Here is a 14,307-nt window from a genome sequence, read left to right on the forward strand (position 1 = left end):
CTCACAACACAAATTTTTCTGCACGCTGCATTTTTTTCATAATGATACATCGTGGATAGTATTCCACAACAGTGCATCAAGATACTTTTAAAACTGCTGCATAATACTGTATGGTGTACCATAATAAATTTCTCCAGTCCTCCACTGATAGGCATTTAGAGTTATTTCCAACCTTTTGCAGTTATAAATAATGCCCAAGTGAAGAACTGTGCATGCAAAAATTCACTCCAGGGTGGGTATTTACATAGGATAAATTGCTAGAAGTAGAATTTCTAGCTCAAAGGATATTTGCCATTTTAGTAGCTAGTACCAAACTGTCCCCCAAATTATACCAACTTATACAGTCAATAATATATGAAAGTTTGATTTTCTTCACATATTTTTAACCAATTAAATTATTAAACATTTAGGTGTTTGCTAATCTGGGAGGTAAAAACTATCTTGTTATTATGGAAGAGGTTAAATGGCTTTTTATATATACAAGATAAATTTGATTTTCTTTCTAGAGAAGGATCTGATTCTATCTTTAGGTCATTTTTCTATGGGTTTTTGGCCTATCCTTATTGATATGTAGACATTCCTTATAGATTCTAGAAATGTCCCACTTACCTGATATAAATTGCAATTTTTTCCAAATGGTTATTATAAATTGAGGAAAAATAAGTTAACCATAGGAACTTTCTTAGCCAGGAACTACCCCCTATACTTAAATACATTTGAAATGAGTGTCCACAGGTAATATTAAAAGTATTTATCTCCATTCAAACAACATTTCTCTAAAATCAGGGCTAAAGGCAAAAGCTCTGACCAGAGCACTTGTCAATAACATGTAGAATCTCACTTCTGAACTAATAAGGAAAAGAATCTCAGAATGCTAGACCATGAAAAGCAATAGAGAGGGACCAGCTTTGGCCCACTGTCTCAGGAGTGTCAGAGTGGATTGCTAGGATGGTCTTGGGAAATCTCACTTGTTTATTTTCAAATGCCTTTGAGCGCCCATGAGGAGCCTAGATAAGAGCAGATAGGGTTAGAGATGGAGACTAGCCAGGGGGGTTCATGGGGGTCTTTACAAACACTGCCTGCCCCCCCCCCAGTTCCAAAGATATCTGCAGACTAGAAAAGGAGACAGTATAAATCATCTCTGCACATGTCCCTGGATGTCTGGGCTTAGTTTTGAGGGCAGCTTTCTTTATGATTTAACAAATACGCCTCTCACAAATAAGCAACTCCCTGCTTCAGCCTAGGATTCCAGCTTGAGCTAATGCTAGTTCTGTCTGGGCTGCCCCTCCTTCAAATCAAAGTTTTCTTATGCAAGGTTTTTAGGAGGTAGGGGTTGCTCTTGTTTTATTTCTGATAATCAAGTTTTAAAAAGACTTCTGGCTAAGAAAATACCATATAAGCCCCTAAATCCTAGGGAGGCTCAGTAGAAACTTTAAGGAGAGAAGATAAAGCTCTCAACAGGCGCCAATGTCCTGGGGCTCAGATCTTCAGCTCAGCATGAAATCCACAGTACAGGGGGACTAAAAAATGGAACTCTGTCTATTTGGAAAATAGTCATGAGAAAAGATCTTCTGGAAAAACAGAATCAAGCCCCTGGCTGCTGTGGAGAACATCCAAAATGGTACTACTCATTGATTTACAGTTTCAGGGTTCTCCTTGCACCTGACACAAAGCAATATCCTCAACCACACAGGTGGAAATGAATGATAGGCTGAGCTTACAAAGTGCAAGCGCTGAGATGTAACTTAAGAGGAGCTTAGCACCTCAAAGGCAAGCATAACTCTCAGTTTCATGAAGACATGGTAGTGTTTCCTGCTTCTTTTCCTTCTCTCATGGTTCCTTCAATAGGGTTTCGCACACAGTAGATATTCAATGGGCAAGGATGACCAAGTAGCCCCCTCTCCGAAAATGCCCACAATGGCTCCAGGAACATGCCCCTCTCTCATGTGCCATGTCCTACTCATTCCTCATGTCCTATCACAACTAGCTTCTCTTCTGAGAAGTCTTCCATTTATTTCAGTCCTCACAGATCTCTGTGCTCTTCCCACTTTTTGGACCAAGGTCTGACCAAATTCAGCAGTTAATACAGTTCAATTTGTGTAAGAACTGACTTCTTTGAGTGTGAATCTTGACATCACAGCAACACAAGAAGCTTCTTGAGTAAAAAAATATTTATAGTCCCATGTTCCCGAGAGCAGATAGGAAAAGAGTTGTTTTGCTATGTTCGAGGTTTCTCATGCTCTTCCCTCTGCCTGAAACATCTCCTTCCTTAGTTTTTATCGCTCTGGCCTCAGCTTAGCAATGTCTTCCCTTAGGAGTCCTTGTATTTATTTCTGTGATTAGACAGTGATGGCACTACAATGACTGGACTATCTCTGTGTAACAATGAGTGATTGCTTCCCACACATACCCCCTAAAACTCAGTGGCTTCAAACATGAGTTCATGGGCTGTGCCCAGATGTGCCTGCTTATGCATCTGTGGTCAGCTGGGTGGGAATTAGCTGGTCCAGGGTGGTCTTAACTGGGCTGACTTGCTTCTGGTCCATGTGTGTATGGTCTCCATCCTCCAGCAGGCTAGCTGGAGCTTGTTCACAAAGCAGCTGGGCCAGGATCTAAGAGAGAGAAAGGGGGCAAGGAAGAACTTGCACAAGACCTCTTGAGGTCTAAGCTGAAGACAGGTACCAGATCATTTTTGCCACATGCTATGTGTCAAATCAAGTCACAAGGCTAGCCCAGATTTAAGAGTGAAGAAATGGACTGGTCTTGATAAGAGCTGCTGCAAAGTCACAGGATAAAGAGGTATGATACAGAGAGAAGTAAAGAAGTAGAGCCATATTTACATTCAATTTTCAATAATCTCTCTAACCTGACAATGAACTTGAGGACAGGTACAGTGTTCTGTTCATTGTTATTTCTCCAGCCCCCAGGATAAGACTGGCACAGAGCACTCTTATTTGCTGGATGAATATATGAATTAATTAACTAATAGTGCCAAAAGGAAAGAAAAGGAGTGAAAACTCTTGTGACTGAGCATCTATGAACAGTTCAATCTTTTATTTAACCCTAATTTATTTCATTGGTTCCAAGAGCAATTGGTATTTTCTTCTTTTAACTCTGGCTTTCTGCATGACAGGCACTATTCTAAGTGTTTTCTATGAATCAGTCAATAAATTATTATACAAACACTCTAAAGTAGATATTGTTTTTGTCACTGTGTCCCAAGTTATAGATGAGAAAACTAAGACACAGAGGGAGTAAGCAAGTATCACAACTTCACAGCTGAAAAAAGCAGAGGTGAGATTTGAACCCATCCACTGTGGTTCTGGAGTCAATTCTGTCACTACCTTACATTTGTACCTCAAATCGTGGTTCATACCATCTTTCCCCATCTTGGCTACTAGACAAGTTCCCTGCTTCACTAGAGTTGTCCAATTCAGTGGCCACTAGGTTTAAATTAATTAGAATGTAATAGAATTAAAGGTTTTGTCCCTTAGGAGTTCCCATCATGGCTCAGTGGAAATGAACATGACTGAGGACCCAGGTTCTATCCCTGGCCTCCATGCCCACAGGATATGGAGGTTCCCAGGCTAGGGGTTGGTCAAATCAGAGCATCAGCTGCTGGCCTACACCACAGCCACAGCAACACCAGATGCAAGCTGTATCTGCAACCTACACCACAGCTCACTGCAAGGCTGGATCCTTAACCCACTGAGCGAGGACAGGGATCAAACCCACAACCTCATGGTCCCTAGTCTGATTCATTTCCACTGTGCTACAATGGCAACTCCCACATTTTCTGAATAGAGCAAAGTGCTACATGGGAGGGGTTGGGGAAGCAGAACAGAGAAGATCAGTGAGAAACCTTCTCTAGGTGAGGGGTGGGAATAGCTAGAGGGGAAGATCCAAGGGGACTTTTAAAATATCTGACTTGCATATCTACAGACCTGGCCAACCCCTCTTGTTTCTTCAAATTTCACTTTGAACTTGATGCTCAAATAATTCCAAACAGCTAAGGAAATTCAGCTATGCTAAATAAATATTGTTTTTTTCTTCACTCATCAGCTTTTATACCCCTTTATTTAAATCTTATGGTCTCTTTTGAAAATTTGACTAGGGTTTTCTGGAAAGCCTACTTGGCATTGAAAGTTGATAACAGCAGTTGAAACTCAGAAGGGTGCCTTGGTGTCTCTTTTGCAAATTCCCACTGATACTCTGAGAGCAAGTGCCACCTAGCCAATAGATGACTATTCTTTTTGCCCTCTAGCATTTCCTAAACTATAGAGGAATTACAGTGAGAGCCCTTGAGGCAATCCTTGAAGATCCTTTCCATGTCTCAAAAATCACTCTTTGCTGTTTTGAGAAAATAAAGAAAAATCAGTATAAAAGATTGATTCCATGTCACTGTCTTTTATTATAAAGCCTGCTACTTTTTATAGTTTATAAAACATGATGTGTTTCCAAAAACTAAACCTCAACCCACTAATGGTGGATAGTTTAATAATCTGATATGTTCCTTTACTGCAATTCAGCCCCTTGCCTGTCCTCTTTCTCTTGGGAGAATATAATTAGACCTGAACTCAAACAGCAAGAATGTAAAATCTCTTTAGGAAAAAAAAAAAAGAATGGAATCTGTGGAGGAAGATGCACTGCTAATTTTAAGACAGTGTTCAAATGCACTTGAGCAAGTTTAGAAAGTCTTTGTGGTTGGATTCCCCACCTTTCCCACCAGGATGGTCATTTAATGCCTGTCATATTTTCACATAATACTATAAGCCTTGTACACACAGACACATCCACAATCTCAGCTTTATCAGAAAACCTTGAGAGGAATATGATCAGTGGCAAAGATTAAGGGGGCTTTGCAAACATTGGAAGGCATGTTCCATGTTAATTGCTAATCAGTTTCAGCCAATATGGTACCGTGACAAGGCAACAGGCCTTATCTAACAAGAAGGGGATAGCCCTGCTTCTCTGGGGTACAATATGTATAAAGAGAAGAATCACCCAACAACCCCAGGTGACTAATTTCTCTATAAATAAATTATTGACATAATAGAGGCCTTTTTAATGGGATTATAACTACCCAGACAGCTGCTCTGCTAGTCGAGGAGAACATGGTTGACAAAAAGACTTAAAGAAAAGAATAGAGGAAAATAGCAAATCTCAAGCCAGGCACACTTAAATGACCTCATTGCTTCAAAATAATAGGATCACGTTGCAGATATGAAAGGAAAAGCCAATACGCTTAAAGCAATCGCTTTTTGCATGCCCTTCACCGTTTCTCTCCCACTGCTCAACTGAGAAGCCCCCACTTTCCTTGTGCCAGAAGCAGGCCTTCCAAAGCAAAGGCCACATTGTCTGTTACAGTGTTCTTTAAAGGAATTATGTTTGGATTTAAGAGGTCTCTAAAATGGTTATGTTCTTTGCCTACATGGCTAGGCTTTATAATTTATATGAAATTCTTTCCAAGTTTTACTCCAAAAAAGAAATTTCCTTAGATGCCCAGTCTTCAGGGGAAAAAACAAACAAACAAACAAAAAAGATCATGTAAAGAACTGATCAAGGAAAAAAAACTCTTAAAAATCACCTCCACAAGGAAAATAGATACATATTTAGATATGTATCTGTAGATAAATGTGTCATACAGAATATATACATATTTATGTATGTGTCCATTTATAAATTTCTCTGTCAAACAAAAAAATTTATATTGTTCATATCACAAATGGCCAAAGAGGCAATTTTATAACAGAAATAACACCGGAATAAGAAAAAAAAAAAATCACCTCCACAATTAAATCTCACTTAAAAATAAGAGCATTAAATAATAGTATCTCTTTATTGTTGCCCATTAGGAAAAACAATGAAATGTAAATATGTGATATTGTCTACATTATTTTAAGGTTGATAGAAAAGAGTGCAGTTACCTCCCCCCTTATCCTTGAAGATGTGTTCCAAGACCTCCACTGGATGCCTGAACCCTATCTATATACTATGTTTTTTCCTATATATACATACCTATGATAAAGTTTAATTTGTGAATTAGGCACAGTAAGAGAGTAACAACAAAAACTAATAATAAAACAATTATAAGAATATACTCTAAAAAAGTAGCTGTGTGAATGTTCTCTCTGTCAAAATATCTTCCTGTGCTGTAGTCCCCCTTCTTGTGTTGATGTGAGATGATAAAATGGTTCCATGATGAGATAAAGAAGGGTGAATGACGAAGGTACTGTGATCTAGTGTTAGGCACCTACTGATCTGCAGACGATATTTAGAAAGAGGGTCAATCTGCTACAGGTGATTCTGAACCACAGGGCTGCACTGCAGATGGCTGGATGTTAGTAGCAGACAACATCCATGGTTGGGGATCCCCAGGCAGCTTATCATTTCATCACGATACTCAGACCGGAGGGCAACTTAAAACTTCCGAATTGTTTATTTCTAGAATTTTCTATTTAATATTTCAGACTGCTACTGACCATGAGTTACAGAAAGCAAGGAAAGTGAAACTGCAGATAAGGGGAACTACTGTAACTTTAGACAGGACTTGAGAAAACAAAGAGCCAAAATCATGACTTGTATTTCTTTGTATGTATTCACAGTGCCTTAGTTACTTACACATATAAGGCACTTTAACCCTTCATTCACTGCATAACTAGAAATTCAGTGGAGAATGAAAGTACATTGCTGCCTTTATGCGATTATATTTTAGTCATGGGACTGGAACCTCATGGAGCAGAGCCTGAGAGGGGGATTCTTGAGCATGTGATTGATAAGGGAGGACCCTGAGGTGAAATGTATAAGACAGTGAAGGACATAGCACAGGACAGGGGAAGAAGCTATGGAAGAATGTGGTTTCCAATGATTCCATAGAGAACTCTGGATGTGAGAGGCATCACCCCACCAAACCACCAATCTTCTTACTATTCCTCTTAAGTTATTGAAAGTAATGAAGTAAGCAAACTTTAAAATCTCAAAGACTTAACAAAATAGTCATGTTTTGTTCTGTTTTGTTTGTGCTCCAGTAATTGTTCAATGCAGGTTTTTTCTTGATCAGGTAGCTCTTCTTCAAGTCCTGATCCAGGCTCCTGTCTTATTGCTTCACCAGAGTCTTCAAACACAATGTTTCCAGAATGGAAAGAACAGATATGGAAACCCATAGAGGATGCCCCCAGGAGCTTTCCAGGGCCAGGAAGGAGCACACATAGCCCCCACACACATCCTATTGGCCAGAATGCCATCAATGGTCAAACCAAATTGCAAGGGAGGCTGGGAAATGTAGTTCAGTTAAACATCAGGAAGAAGTGAAAGCACATTTGAGGAACATCTAGGCATGTCTACCACTGCTCTCTGACTCTGTGCTCAAAGAAGCCCACAAGAACAGACATGTCAATGCCAACACAATAGATAAGACTTTGTCTAAGCTTTCATGAATGGCTCATCCGTACCATGAAAGGAAATCCATTGCTCTTAGGCTTCTCCACTGGCCAAGGAGTGAGGGAAAGCCCCAAGAACAGCAGTGGGGAAGAGGAAGAACCTAGCGTATCTGCAAAGAGCTGGCCTTCTAACTCCCATTTCTTGCAGCTAAAACAATACACCTTCCAGCCCTTTGGACAGCTGGCTACTGTGAGGCAGCAGTACCCATACTGGGCTAAGAACCTGAGCCATGGAGGTCTGACCATGATGAAGCCCAAGCTTTTGCATAAGGCTTGGTGACTCCCTTGTCCACTCTATGCCAGTTTCCCCATATGCCAAGTGAGCAAAGATGCAGTAATACCTAGTCTTCACTAGATTTCATACTGGAATTCTCTAGAGAGGGGAAGTAAGGAAACAAAGTCGCAGAGAATTTAAGAGCTCCAGCCAAAGTTTCAATAACCGATTAGTGACGTAAGTCAAACTCCAACTCGTATTTTTCAAGTCCTACCCTGGGACCCTTCGCTGTATTGCAATACCTCTCATATGAAAATATGAAAGCTTGTGGAAGAGTATAAACCAGGGCCTAAATCTAAGGTAGAATCATTCCTGTTGCACACATCTGGGTTACCACTTTTCAGAAGGAAATTTGGGATCCCCAAAGGAGAACTCATCCAACAGCCTACAAGTCTAATGATATTATGAGGCACTGCCAGCTCCCAGAACATCATGATTTTAAAAAAAAAAAAAAAATCATTCACCAGAGAATGCTGGTTTCCAATCAAGAAAAGAAATATCCCTTCCAAGGAATATTTGCAGGCTGAAGCAACCAAATGATAATGAGTAGGACTAAAATAAAAATAGAGTAAACTGACAATCCCAAATAGAAGCCCTGAGATAGGTGGGCCCATTGAACCTCAGCCTGGATACCATTAGCATCGCATGGGGGACTTTTTAAAAATGCTGAGGCCTAGGCCCCACTCCAGATGAAGTAAATCAAAATCTTTGGAGTACAGCCCAGGCATCAGCATTTTTTAAATTTTCCTAAGCAATTCTACCATGCAGTCAAATTTGAGAACCACTGGTTCGTGCCTTTGTATCTTCATACCATCTTGTTGGAGAGTGGGGAGCCCTTGAAAGGACTTGGGGGCCCAAAGCAGACAAACAAGAGTAGACACATAAACCCCCATGGAAGGCAGGACATAATCTGCCTCCACATGCTTCCTCTTGCCACAGCCCACCTAGAAACCACAGCAGGCCTAGAAATTGTTTTATGTGATGCCATCACCAGCCTAAGGAGGGTCTTTGGGACAGGAAACTGGTGCTTAAGGACATGGCTGATAACAGTAAATCGAAGACAAGGTAAGATAAGAATAACGCCCACTAATTGAGTACTTACTACCTCTTAAGCACTGGGCAAAAGGCCTCCTTCACATGCATTACCTCATTTACCTTCATGACAACACGAATCAGGCATTTTACAACACCCATTTTACAGAAGGGAAAACTGAGGCTGAAAAAAATGAAATAACCTGCCACAAGACAACCAACTATTACAGCATGGTTTCAAATGTAGATTATCCACATTCAAAGTCTTTGTAATTAATCAAAAATGGTAGCTAGGTGTAGAGGCCTACACAGTCTTGACCCTAATGACCCTTCAGTTTTAGAATCCTATAAAGAGACAGAGAGAAAAAAGTTTAAGACTGGTCTTAGATGAAACTTCCTGGGACTGTAAAGGCAAAATGTGGCAAAAATCCATAACATCAGAAAGTCAAAAGTGAATTTATAATAGAGTTCTTAAAAAGCCAATTGCAATAATTCTTCTGGTCCACTCATACCCAAAGCTATCAGTCCTTTTAAAAATCTACATAGGGGTTCCCTTCATGGTTCAGTGGTTAACGAACCCAAGTAGTATCCATAAGGATACGGGTTCGATCCTTGGCCTTGCTCAGTGGGTTAAGGATTCAGCTTTGCCATGAGCTATGGTGTAGGTCGCAGATACAGCTCGGATCCTGCATTGCTGTGGCTGTGGTGTAAGCCAGTGATTACAGCTCTGATTCAACCCCTAGCCTGGGAACCTCCATATGCCATGGGTGCGGCCCTAAAAAGACAAAAAAATAAAAATTAAAAATAAAAAAATATACATAAAATATGGAGGAAGGACATAGTATACTGCCCTAGGAATCAGGCGAGGGGTGCTTTTTTTTTCCAAGAAGACAGTGGAAACCATAGGCCCAGAGCCGACCTTGGCAAAAAAAGACATATAAAGCTTCCAGCTAAGGAAATTTAAGCTCCATAAAAGAAGGCAGGACATTCTAACTCCAAGAGACATTTTTCTTTTTATTTAAAAAAAAAGACTCAAAATATTAGATTCTTTCGATGGAGAAAAGGGAAAGTCCCATGTGCCTGAAGAGGAGCTGACTTGACTTCCACACATCTGCGGAGACCTTGATATTCAGGGACCTCAGGGACTACGTGGTGTACAAGCTAACAACCCGAACCAACTATATGAATATTCCAGATACTTTACAAATATTTCCCTCATTATAAATTTTCAATAAAAGATATGCCCCTTCACTCACTCACTCACTCACTCACACACACACACACACACTTTTCCTTAGGTCTGGTTCTCTCCCAACTCTTGGGTTATTTTAACAATCAAAAATTTTTCATCAGGAGTTCCCATCGTGGCGCAGTGGTTAACGAATCCGACTAGGAACCATGAGGTTGTGGGTTTGGTCCCTGCCCTTGCTCAGTGGGTTAACGATCCGGCGTTGCCGTGAGCTGTGGTGTAGGTTGCAGACGCGGCTCGGATCCCGCGTTGCTGTGGCTCTGGTGTAGGCCGGTGGCTGCAGCTCCGATTCAACCCCTAGCCTGGGAACCTCCATATGCCACAGGAGCGGCCCAAGAAATAGCAAAAAAAAAAAAAAAAAAAAATTTCATCATATCTTTTGCTTCTCAAAGCCATACCTACCTAAAGGCAGTATATTCAATATTACAGGGGCTACAGTTGCCTTGAACTTTAATTTAGATCCCTTTTTCCCTTTTTTTTCTAATTTTTTTAAATTTTTTATTTCCCCAATACATTATTTTTTTTCTACTGTACAGCATGGTGACCCAATTACACATACATGTACACATTCTTTTTTCTCACATTATCATGTTCCATCATAAGTGACTAGACATAGTTCCCAGTGCTACACAGCCTCCACACAACTGGGAGCTGAACTTTTTCACAGTACCAGGCAGAGTAGACACTCAATAAGTATTACTTGAATGAATACCTAAATGAATAAAGTAAAAAAGGTAATATTCATCTGAAGTGGGAGTAAACTCAAAGTATTTATTGGTCTCTTTTTTTGCAAGGGGCAGAAATCTTAAGTCAAACCAGCTTCAACAAAAACAGGTGTTTAACTGGTTAATGCAACTGAAACAGTCCATGGGCAGTGGAATCCAAGAGTTCCAACAATGCCATCCCATCAGGACCTGGTTTCTTCTTGGATCTTGGCCCTGCTTTCTGTCTCTTTCTCAGGCTCTGAGCAGTACAGTCTTAACATCCTTCCAGCAGAAGGAGAGGGCCTCACCCACCAGCAGTCCCAGAAAAGCCTTGATTGCATCTCCTTGACTGACTGGATCCCATGCCCATCCCTGAACCTATCACTTTGGTAGAGGAAATGCAATGCCTATTCAGTTGGCCTGGAGAACACAGCAAGTGGGAGAAGGGAAAGAGGATAACTGCACTGAAAGAAAATGAGGGTGTGGGGTCAAGAAGAAAAACACCAGGATTAGAGTAAATGGATGCTGCGTCTACTCAGATACCAAGATTAAATAAGGAAAAGCTTATATGAAGTTCCAACACACACTGTACCTAACCCCCTGTGCCTTACCTACAGTCTCTTCACCTGGCCACTACAGCATTGCTGCAGATAACAGACCTGACACCTTTCCTGCACAGCACTGCATACCTCTCATTTTCTGTCCTGGGGCTTTCTCTACCACAGCCACTGGGAACACCAGCAGGAACCCAGCCAGCCATTCTGCTGCAAGTGCTAGCCTGGAAGTATGAGGTAATTAACAACCCATGAGGCATCTTTGACAAGGAAGGATGGAAACTATTGAATAAATACTCCCTTCTTCTCAGATGACAATCCTACATGGCTTCTGATGGGTCTGGACTGAGCCCCAGTTGCCCACTCACAGCAAAAACAAGCTCCATAATATGTCCCTGGCTTTCTTGCCCTCCTTGCATCACTCTCCCCAGCCCCTTCTTCCTGTTCCCTAGGGTGATTTCCCAAAATAATCTACTTACACACAAATCTCTCTTCAGGCTCTGCTTTTCAGTAAAATCTAGGCTAATGCATGCACACACGTACACACACACACACACACACACTCAACCATCTTCAGGGGACTGAGAAAATACAACAAACTATGCCTTTTACTTTTCTTTTTTTTCTTTTTTCTTTAGGGCTATACCCTTGGCATATGGAAATTCCCAGGCTAGGGGTCGAATCAGGGCTACAGCTGCAGGCCTACACCACAGCTAAAGCAACACAGGATCCAAGCTGCATCTGGGACCTATACCACAGCTCATGGCAACACCAGATCCTTAACCCACTGAGTGAGGCCAGGGATTGAACCTGCATCCTCAAGGATCTTAGTTGGGTTTGTTAACCACAAAGGGAACTCCCTTTTTACTTTTCTTTGAGCTCGGAATCCCTTTATCCCATCCACCTTCTTTTTTGCCCATCTTCAAAGGGAGCTCAATAGCTTTACTCCATGGTTCTTATAGTGAAAATCTACTTGAAATCCGCCCCCCCCCCAAAAAAAAGGTCTCTACATCTTAGAAGTGTTCTCTAATCAAGCACAAAGGATCAGGTTATTAAACAAGAAGCAGTAATGGAAGGAAAAGACCAGGAAATAGGAAGAGAAGGTTATATGTGGCTTGCGCCTTAAAAGGCAAAAAGGATTTCCATATGCAGCGATGAGATGTGGGGCTGACACCTGAGATATGCATGGCATGCTGGGGAGTGTGTCTGTCTCCCTGGAAAGCAGAAGTAATGTCTACTCAAGACCCCACCACTGCTCTTCCAGAATGCCCAGAGTTGCCACAAAAATAAGTACAAATGGTATAAACCCTCACATTGCCTAACCCACAAAACAAACATACCTCCAAAAATTGCAGAAAATATAACTCTGAAGATAAATTTAACACCTATAGCACATATCAATATTTTTTAAAGCACAGAAGATATCATAGCTATGTGAGCAAAGGACAAGAACAGATGATTCACTTGAATACAGATAGAGTTGGGTAAGAAAGGGGGAACTAAACAACCATGTTAGTCAAAAATATGCAAATGAGGAGTTCCCGTCGTGATTCAGTGGTTAATGAATTGACTAGGAACATTGCAGATTCGATCCCTGGCCTCGCTCAGTGGGTTAAGGATCCAGCATTGCCGTCAGCTGTGGTGTAGGTCGCAGACATGGCTCGGATCCCACATTGCTGTGGCTTTGATGTAGGCCAGCAGCTACAGCTCCAATTAGACCCCTAGCCTGGGAACCTCCATATGCTGCAGGTGAGGCCCTAGAAAAGACAAAAAAGGCAAAATAAGTAATTTCAAATATGCAAATTAAACATGACACCATTTTTCTATCAAAATAACCATAACTAGGAGCAGGAGCCTATACGTCACAAGTGAGACTGTAAATCGCATGATATTTTGGAAAGCCATTCAACAATTTTAGGAGCTGAAAATCCCTTCATTAGCTTTGATCACACGATTTCACCTTTGGAAATCTATAGTAAGAAAATAATCCTATAAAGAGTTCCCTGATGGCTTAGTGGCTTAAAGATCTGGTATTACCACTGTAGTGACCTGGGTCACTGCTGTGGCATGGGTTCAGTCCCTGGCCCAGGAACTTCTACATGCCATGGGCCTGGCCAAATCATCATCATCATCACCATAGACACACAAAAAAAATCTTAATTTATCATTGTGGGAAATAAACACTTACAAATGTAAAATCAAACAGGTCTTCCCGCAAATCTGAATTAAGGATGGTCCAGGGAACTGGGAGTTCATCCCTGAACACACTAGAAAAGTTTTAAAGCATGGGCTCCCTGACTGTTAGAAACTATTACACTGACAGATGCCTCAAAAAGCAAAACTGCAGAAGAAAAGTCCCAGTATAGATAAACACAGTCACAAGTATAAACATACACGTTCTGAGATAATGGGGTCACAGGCATTTGACCACAGCAAGGATATGACCATCTCAGAAAGTACCCAGCTTCCTACCTTTGGACCCAGCTGAAGAGTAGTAGCTACTTTCAATTTCTGGATAACAAACAAAGCTCAAGCACTAGACTGCAAAGTGAGGGCTTTGGGAGAAGGGCTTGAGGGAAAGGAGCTTAGGCTAAGCCAAACTGCCATTCCATTTACTGAAAGCTTCAAAATATTACCAACTCTGTTTGAAATGCGTCAGCAACGGTTCATTTTTTTCCTTTTTATCAAAACACATTTAGACTGTGGTGAATGACAGCATAAATCTTAAATAGAAAAGATACAGGAAAAAAAAAAGACCACCCGGCTAGAACATAACTGTAAATGTGTCCATAAAACTATATTTGAATTCTGATCTTATACACAGAAATGCATTTAACCTTCCCAGCAAGACGCTTTCACCAGCTTCCAAAGAAAGTGTTACCAATTAAGCTAAAGAAACTTTAAGAGTCGATTTTAATTACACCAAGAGATGCTCCAATCACTTCCCAGCTCCAGTTGAAGTTTTTACTAGAGATGGCTGGAACCAATTTACATGCTTTTATGTTGCGTCTAGACTTTAATAAGCGGTTTAGGCACCAAGCAAACCGAAGCCAGC

This window comes from Phacochoerus africanus, chromosome 3, assembly GCF_016906955.1.
Source record: "Phacochoerus africanus isolate WHEZ1 chromosome 3, ROS_Pafr_v1, whole genome shotgun sequence".
NCBI classification, from domain to species: Eukaryota; Metazoa; Chordata; class Mammalia; order Artiodactyla; family Suidae; genus Phacochoerus; species Phacochoerus africanus.